The sequence below is a fragment of the Sinocyclocheilus rhinocerous genome, unplaced genomic scaffold (assembly GCF_001515625.1).
Source record: "Sinocyclocheilus rhinocerous isolate Xijiao unplaced genomic scaffold, SAMN03320098_v1.1 scaffold318, whole genome shotgun sequence".
NCBI classification, from domain to species: Eukaryota; Metazoa; Chordata; class Actinopteri; order Cypriniformes; family Cyprinidae; genus Sinocyclocheilus; species Sinocyclocheilus rhinocerous.
Genome location: NW_015634014.1, coordinates 73,617 through 83,495, shown reverse-complemented (window position 1 = coordinate 83,495; position 9,879 = coordinate 73,617). Strand labels below are relative to the sequence as shown.

At 35.8% G+C, this 9,879-nt stretch overlaps 1 protein-coding gene across 1 annotated transcript in view; it reads left to right on the top strand.

Annotated features, from left to right (window-relative positions):
• LOC107745027 (pre-B-cell leukemia transcription factor 1-like) overlaps nucleotides 1-9,879 on the top strand; it is an 83,594-nt gene that overhangs the window by 12,687 nt on the left and 61,028 nt on the right. The gene's annotated exons all lie outside the window — the stretch shown is intronic.

Sequence of the window (9,879 nt, the reverse complement as noted above, 5' to 3'; positions counted from 1 at the left end):
TCATACAGTAACCTAACCACCAGCATTAGCCACCTCTTCTTCTCATCGGAGACATGTGATGTAGCACTAAACAGTCTCTCGCTGTTGGTGCTTCGTGCTTGTAATGAGCTCTGCGTCTTTCTCTGATAGTTTTAAATACTTTCACACTGCCGACATGTTTGCTGCATTAGTGCGTGCCTCTATTTGATCACGTTAGTCATTGTTCGGTACATAGGCTATTATTCGGCTGAACACCGAAAGAGATTTTTTTGCTATTTTCGGCCGAATAATTTCGGTTGCCGAACATTCGGTGCATCCCTAATTATCAGTGCTAAAAACAGTTGTGCTGCTTCATAGTTTTGTGAAAACCATGATAGCATAGGACTGTACCTTAACTTAGCATGAGAAAATTCACTGCAATCATGTTTTATATCTGGGGTCTCTAAGAACCCACGTGTGAGTAATGTAGCATTTTTCATGAAGGACGTTTGAAGCATTTTATCAAGTTGAAACTTATTTACATATAATGTATATGTTTACGTATAATAATTCTCCTAAAAAGTCATGAAATTTGATATTGGAATGTAGCATAGGACTGTACCTTAACTTAGCATGAGAAAATTCACTGCAATCATGTTTTATATCTGGGGTCTCTAAGAACCCACGTGTGAGTAATGTAGCATTTTTCATGAAGGACGTTTGAAGCATTTTATCAAGTTGAAACTTTATTTACATTACATATAATGTATATGTTTACGTATAATAATTCTCCTAAAAAGTCATGAAATTTGATATTGGAATTTGAAAAGTATGTTTTGAAGCTTTTAAAATGACTTTGGGGTCCCTTACCAATCACAAGTTTTACTATGAGGCCCCTTTTTGAGTATTATTTATTACTGGATTCTGATTGGTGTACAATGATTTGAACGTCACAATTACAGTGGAAATTGCCTAATATAACAAAAAAATGTATGAAACACTACTGTTCAAAAGCTTGGGGCCGGTAGAAAAAGTTACATAAAAGGCTTTAAATGCACAGTTGCTTTGGAGATTTGCTGATCTTTGTAAAACTGTTCAAAAGTTTGGGGCTGGTAATTTTTTTTTTTTTTTTTTTTTAAAGAAATTAATATTTTTATTGAGGATGGATGCATTAAATTGCTTATTTATAATGTTACAAAAGATTCTTTTGAACTTTCTATTCATCAAAGAATCCTGAAAAATCAAATGCGTCACAGTTTCCACAAACAATATTCAGCAGCACAACGGTTTTCAACATTGATAATAATCAGAAATGTTTCTTGAGTAGCAAATCTGCGTATTAGAATTATTTCTGAAGAAGACTGGATTAATGATGCTGAAAATTCAGCTTTGCATCATAGCAAATCTGCGTATTAGAATGATTTCTGAAGATGGATGGATTAATGATGCTGAAAATTCAGCTTTGCATCACAGGAATAAATTACATTTCACAATATATTCAAATAGGAAACAGCTATTTTAAATTGTAATAATATTTCACATTTGTACAGTTTTTACTGTATTTCTGATTAAATAAATGCAGCCTTGGTGAGCAGAAGACGAAAAAAATCTTACCGACCCAAAACTTTTGAAAAGTAGTTTATATAATGTAGTTGACATCATTAATTGACTCATTGGTTTGTTGGAAGTCTAGCAAACCATCGTGACCCATATTTTGTTGCCAGGTTTGAACTGATGCGTATGATTCAGTGGTGATGTTATAAATCGATACAGAAATGATTGTTCCTGTGTGCTTCCCCTCAGAGACTGGAGAAACGCCACATCTCGCTCTCTCTCCTGATGTATGAATAGCCTGGCTATGCAAATCGCTCATAATTAGACATGCTAATATATGGCAGTAATAAGCCGCTGTCTGTCGTTATGTCTGCCAGTCTTCCCATTGTGTCCAGTGAAAAATGTGTCTTTAAAATACCGCTTCCCACAGTTCTCTGTCATTCCCGTAGACGTGTCTCATAAAAACCATCAATAATTGCCTCATTAAATGCAAATTTCACTATTGTTTTAGATTTTTAGACAGTGAAATTTGATATTAGGGAGTAATACTTGTTCTTTTTTGATGGTTTGCACATATATTAAATCTAAGGACACTTATTAGCGCGCTACTCTCATGTGTCTCTTTTAAAATAGTCCCCTCGACGCAGTGCTCGTGGCACGGAAATGTTTTTTTAAGGAAGCATGTGGAGCCTTGTGCCCCATGAAAGGAAACAAATGTTTGGGAGAAGCAGAGAGCGGCGGTTTTGGCCGCTTTCCCAGCACAGACGCAAGTGCCATCGCGGGCTCCGGAAGACTGAAGTTCCTCCTGCACACGCAAGAACCGGCCGCAGCGTTTCCAGCAGAACTGCATGCTTGAAGTCGACATTCTGTGGTCCATAACCCGTCTCACCTTGCTTACGTACTTCACTGTTTTCTACCAGATCTGCTGTAAAGTGCTTTGGAGTTATGCTCTGTTAAATGCTAGTGGTTTTTGGACAGTTGTGCGATGTGTCTTTTTCCTTTCTAAAGACTCCTTCAAAATGCTTTTTAGGGTACAGGATGTGCTAGAGTTTTTTTTAAGAGTAATCCAAGTCGTGAGTAGTTGTGTTGTGTGCCGAGTATTTTCTCTTTCTTTGGCGTTTTCTGACTGGTGGCCCAGAACCCAGGCGTGAGTCATGTGGATTGAGATGAGCGCTAGCAGACACGCTGCTCTTCTCTGCTCCGTCATGCTTCATTTCCCGCATCCAACACCGCCAAATTCAGCTCAAGCACAATCCCGCTTTATGACTGATTTCACTTGCCTAATGTAAATTCAAGCCAGACTTTTGGGCATCATCAAAAACTTTCCATTTAGAAGTTCCCACTCTGAAGGTGCTTTCACACTAGAGTCAGTAGCTGTCAGAGTTTAGTTCGATCAGTCGGTGTGAATGTTTTTTCTGAATGTGCATCAGTGAACCGCACCTTATAGACCCTTATGGTGTTATTTCTAGAATGATCCTAAATGTAAACGTATGTCAGTTTCCAAATTGTTATACTATTATAGTTTTTATGTAATATTTTGAATTAGATATGATGAATTATATTTTTATATTTAGTTTTCACTTTCATTTTAGTTAAAGTTTTACTATTTTTTTGTATTTGTCATTTTTATTTATATATTTTTTAATGTCTCTGTATAGTTTTTATAAATGTTTGTTTATAAGTTTTATTTTATTTAGTTTTATTTTATTACTTCAAGTTAAACTAAATGAAATTATAAATGCTGCCTTGGCAACTGGCTGAAAAATATGTATATATATATAATTTTATTTTATTTCAGTCAACATGTATTTTGTTTCAAGTAACAATTTTTTTGTTTTAGATTTAATTAATAATAATATCCCTGGTAAGCACAAAAATATTTCTAAATGCATCCATCTCCATAAATCACAGTTTATATTAATAGATCATGCATGGCTTCTTTTCAGAAAATCATTAATTCAATTAATTAATTAATTTAGTTTTGTTATACACCAAGCACTTTAAATGTTTCTGATTTGTGCATATAATGATATAAATGCGTGTTGTGATTGCCTATTTATGTATATGTTTTCAAAAATGATGTTGGATTGTTTTATTAACTGGTGTAGGAGCACAAAAAGTTTGAACATATGCTCTTCAGATGGCATATTTTCATGTCGATTTCTGCATTTATAAATCTCAATTTGTTCCTCAGTTTTGATGTAGGATGAAATCCATGCAATTTAGGATCTAATCATATGAGGATTTTACAAATTAGGCTCCAGATTTCCAGTTTGATGTCAGAATTTGGTTTGCTTGGTTGTTGTGAACTTTTTATATGGTCCACAGTTGGTGAAATGCCATTGATGATGTATAATGCATATGGTGCAATTTCCACTTTTGCTCAATTTAATTGAATTTGGTTTTGAATTGTAATTGAGTTTGGTGGTCAATATACAGGATATGCTGACTGAGACAATCAAACCAACTATGAGCGCAGCTCTAGAAATGAAAGTTGCAGTAACCTGCAACACATGCTGTTGCTCATCTGCAGGATTCTCAGTAGAGAAGTTGCATTTGTAAGAGTACCATAAAGTGCTCTTAATGAAAATGCCAGTCAGCATTGTCATTATCTGCTCATGCTCTGACTGAATTCATCAGACTGCTGATGGGTTTTCTCCTGTTTCTTCTTGTGGTGTAGATCACCTCCAACTTCATCTCCTGCAAGATAAAGGCTGGAGGTTAACGTAAACTTGATAAAACACTCATCTCATGCTCTTGATCCATCTTCCACCACCATGGAGTATGAAAATACGGACACAATACAGAGCAGTTAAATGGGCCATTTCAGATGTTTTGTGTAGCACACTGACTACAAAATCTCCCCCGTCGCGCCTGTGCAGTCCATTTTCCGCCGCTCTCAGTCGCCTCTTATCTCCTTTCCTCTCGTTACCCATCTCTCCTCTGCTCCAAACCCACCTCACCTCGTTTTTTCCCCCCTCTACTTTTCTATTCACAACCCATTTGCCAGCCAGCAACACAAATTAGGAATATACAGCCTGGTGTCAAAACGAGCGCTCATAAAATATTAACAGCGTGTAGGAAATTTTACATGGGAACATTCTTTTTCATTTTCAGGTCTGTCAGCACAAGCTGTGGTGCAGCAATTTGTGCGCTCGCATCTATTTTAATGCTGCATATTTGGAGCCATTTTCCCACGCCATCTTTTTTTTATGTCTTCTCAGAGTCAAAGGTAGAGCATTTTAAAGACCTCCATTAATTCAAATTTTTTTGTCAGCGATTTCAACACTTTTAGACTGAATGTCTTGTTTAGCCAGACTTTATGCCAGTTGTCAATAGCCACTTTGCAGTTTATTGCCTCTTTTGAGGTTTGTTACTGCCACAGTAAAATGCAAAAATGCACATTAGGCATGCACAATGGGAGAGGATGCTTGCAATGCATTGGCCAGGCAACAATTTTGTCCTCATAAGCCATCATTGTAGCAGTTTGGGAACTTGTAAACATGACTTTGTTTGCTGGTGGGTAGATAAAGCTGTGCACCTCGGTTCATGGCAATTAGCCAAAGCCAACCAATTAGATTGGACCTTTGTCATAATGAAAAATGTCCATTTTTACACATTTTTGAGGAGATCTGTGAACAGGCTGTGCACAATGGTCTTTTTCGCCCATAGTGATTGTATAATGTGGTGTATATACATGTCTCAATCACTACAGCTGTTGTGGGATGATCACGCAGTTATGAATGCAGGCCAAACCAAGTCGTTCCAAACTTTTATGACTTTTTTTCTTCACAAAAGGTTGTGCAATTAGCCTTTTTCCATGCAAGTACAATGCATGTTCAGAATGACCATGAAATCTCATTAAAATGAATCTATATACTCTATTCCAGTTGTTCTGAGGTCATTAACTTTGTGTAATTATCATTTTGCTCTGATAATCTTCTTTCTGGTGAGCTGTTGCGACCACATCATTGAGTCAGTAAGTTACTCATGAAACAGATAAGTGAATGAATCATTCAGACTGAATTTGCAACTTTTAAATTGAAAAGATTCGACTTAAAAGAATGATTCGTTCACAAATCGGACATGTTAGTTCTTGTGCCAAGGGCACTTAGAGTTGAGTCTGTTTTTCACATAAAGCTGTTGTTTGACTTGGAATATTTTTGGTTTTGCGTCCTTTTTTGATGCTTGAAAGCTCCAGTTCTTGTTAATCATATTTGCATGGAAAATAATATCATTTTGATTTTACATTTTTAAATATTAAAAAATATGTATTCATATTCATATACAGTGCCTGTCATCAGCATATTACAATGATTTCTGAAGGGTCATGTGACACTGAAGACTGGAGTAATGATGCTGGAAATGCAGGTTTGATCACAGGAATGAATTACATTTTAAAACACATTCATATCGAAAACAGTTATTTTAAATGGTAAAAATATTTCACTTTTTTTGGTTTACTATATATATATTTAATCAAATGAATGCAGCCTTGGTGAGCAAAACAAAAAAAAAAAAAAAGTTTTAAAGATTCCAAACTTTTGACTGGTATTATATAATGATCATATTTATTTAAAATCTGATATTTAAAATCATATGTAAAAGGTCTACTTTTGTGTATCATGGAAGAAAGTCACGTGAGGTTGAATTAACGGTGACAACGAATTCACATTTTTTGGGTGAACTATCACATGCATTGCATCTAAATTACCACCTGTTTAACACGTCAGTCTGGTCTGATTTATCTTCTGGATCTCAGATGATGGATTCAGCGTCTCTTTATCTACATGCTTCATGACGCCTCCCTGAGTACGTCTGTCCAGGTGGGCGGGGACGAACCCTGAACCTGCCTTTTCATGGGATGCCACCAATAAAAACGAGATGTCAATCATCTTGCGCTGCTGTGGTGTGTTGGAGCCTGTCCAGCTGTCCTTCAGTCCCTCGAACTGTCGCTCAGCGTCCCACCATCCACCGGCGACAGAATCTCAATGATGTTCTTAAGAAGTCACATTCCCTTTGATAGGACGTGAATTACAGCCGTCCTTAAGTAGGTGTTGAGGAGCGCCGTGCTGGCGGTACTTTTATTAATCCGCTCTGACACGTTTCATTGTTATTCTTGTCTACTGATATGTCTCATTGTTTTGATTGGACCTCCGCTGCCCGATTTGCAACAGACGGGTGAAACCGAAAGAGCATCAAGTGGAAAAAGTCTCTCTGAATGTCTGTGATCTCTGGTCAGAAACATGAAGAGAAGACGGTTTAATTGGAGCTAAACCTGCACATTCGTTGTGTGCTGGATAGCAAGTATAAGAACAAAAATAGCATAGGTGAGGAATGCAATTGTACAATTGACCTTTTTTTTACTTTCGTGCATGGATGTTTGGCATTTTAAGACTTTGATAAACTTTATGAGAAGATTAATTAATTCTGTAGTTCTTTTAGATTTAAATGTTTAAATGTTTTGATGGCAAGACTTGTAGCACAGCTGGACCAGTTGATTATTTAAAACATGTTTATAGAGGAAAAACTGATTTATATTCACATATTTTTGATGCAAATTTTGGTGTATTGCATAGAAATGGTTTGGAATTTGTAATTGCGACATGCTGTTCATTTAAGTGATTTCAGTCTTCTTTTTATTTCTCAGCATAGACTAGAACGATTTTTAGTGCTAGTGCAACAAAATGAAGAGCAAAGTATGTGCATTAGGTGAGTAATTGATGCTTTATTTAGCTTATAATTTTTTGCTGCCACAGAGAATATGGGAAATGTAGTTTTGTTGCGCATTTGTGTGTGTAAAAATGTATTTGTACATTTACAATTAAAACTTACAACTTACGTAAATGCTTTGCAGTATGTATCACATAATGATCGTAACACTTTGGACTGTGTCATTTGATCAATTCCAACATGTAATCATTAGCAACTTTCATGCAATACATTTGTTAAATTACTGTAAAATTGCTGGATCGACTTTTCCAGTAAATCTATCATATCTGCTGTTCACACAAGCAACGGCTTTCCAAGTTTTACCATTAAAATAGCAGTTTTCTTCATCTGCCTGGATGATCTGTCCAATTAGACAACAGTTTTCCTACTTCTGAGGGATAAGGGTTATTATAGTTAACTAAAACCATACATTTTTTTGCTTGAAATAAACTGAAATTAAGAAAAACTTATTTAAAATAACCTAAAATGGAAATAAATAAGTGCTGTCGAACGATTAATCGCGATTAATCACATCCAAAATAAAAGTTTTTGTTTACATAATATATGTATGTGTACGGTGTATATTTATTATGTATATATAAATACACACACGTGCATGTATATATTTAAGAAAAATGTTACATTTATATATTAAATATATTTATATACGATATAATTTATATGAATATAAATATATACATGTAAATACATGTAAATATTTTCAAGATATATGCTGTATGTGTATGTCTTTATATATACATAATAAATATACACAGTACACATATATTATGTAAACAAAAACGTTTATTTTGGATGCGATTAATCGCGATTATTCGTTTGACAGCAGTAAAATAAATATTACAAAAAAAAACTATATAGAAATATTTTAAAACACAAAAAATAATAAAAATTACAAAAGTATACAAAATAACTTTAAAATAGAACAATAGAAAAAATAAAAACTATATAAAATATTAATATAAATACAGATACTAAACTGATACTAAAATAAAACTGCACAGAACATGGTTATGCTTTTACGTCACACAATAGTTTCCAATAGCAGCACTGATTAATAGAAAAAAGTTCTTTAGATGCATTTTAAAAGTGCAACACTCACTCGTGAGATGCGGAAGAAGCAAAGAGACACCAGTCAAAAATGTCCATCTAGCTCATGTTTACACAGAATAAATTTGCACATGATCTGTAAACAGGAATTTACCAGTAATTTTCTAGAAAGCACTGTAAGTGTAAAAACCCCAGTTTGGTTTTAATAATTAGCAAATTCCAGTTTAGATCTTGCACTTGATCTTCTTGAATGCAAAATATTCTTAAGTTGTCATATTGGAGTGTGTTTATTCTGATCTGCTGAACAGGTCGAGTTAATGAATAGAATCGTCTTCTATCACAAACTCCCCAAACGCACTGGTTGCGGCGCGCTAATGATGCAGCGCAGCTCAGGTAGCTGTCAGGCCGCTGTGATTAATTAAATCCAAAACTAGGCCAATTTGTCACTTTCTGTGGTGTGGTCGGATAAAGAGACTCGTGCTGCCGTCTCTTCACTCTTCCATAAGTTACTCCTTCGATGTACGGGCGGGAGATTTTTCACGACGTCTTAATTGCTGCATTGGAACTGGGCTCGGCGAATGTGAAATTCCTTTTAAAACGCGTCGAGTCGTCGGAGCAGCCAAGCCAAACACGCACTCAATTGCCTGACCTACACCTAGAGGTGACTTTTTGCCAATATGACTTTTTGCCTAATAAATCAAGAGCCGACGCTTGATTTATTAGGAATGTGAAAGAGACGGTTGGAGATATTCTTCTAAATGTCAGCGTCGGTGCTGTTGGGCATTTGTTTGATCTCGTGTAGTTGTTCTCTGAGTGACTCTCTGGATGGTCTGTCAGCATGCAAACGGCCCACGTCATCTCGACGAAGAAAGACAGGTGTCTGCTGTACACATCCGTCAAGTCCCTAGCCAACTCGCTTTTAGTACCGATGACTGTCAAGACGGCTCCTGAGCATGAGAGGTTGGGAAGGAGAGGTCATCGACCCTCACAAGGTGTGTCAGGCAGCTTAGCGCTCTGTCGCGTCACCGCAGTCAGATCGAGGGTTTGAGGGATGTTGTCTTGTTGACAGTCGACTGCCGACGCAGCAGAGACGATCTGCTTCCATCCAACGTCGTGACAGAGGAAAAGCAGAGGAGAAATTCCAGTACAGGCCCACACAGACTGTATTTCCGCAGAATCGGAGCAACTCTATACAAATAATAAAAAAATTATTTTTGATGGGAAAATATGTATGTTTAATATCACAAATGTCTAGATAAATTAAATGGAAAAAATAGTATACAATTCTTGGATAATATACGATACATTATTTTATGATCATTTACAATATATTTTTGTTGTAAAAAAAAAAAAAAAAACTTTGTTTTTGTTCCCCCCCCAAAAAAGCTAAATTTGCATACCATGCAGTTCCTTCAGTATTAATAAAGCAGAAATATGTTTTTAATATCACAAATCTCTGGGATAAGTTAAATGGAAAAAATAGTATGCGATTCTTGGAAAATAAACAATACATTATTGCATGTTCATTTACACAATGTTTTTGCTGAGAAAAAAAACCAAGCTTCATTTTTGTTCTAAAAAAAAAAA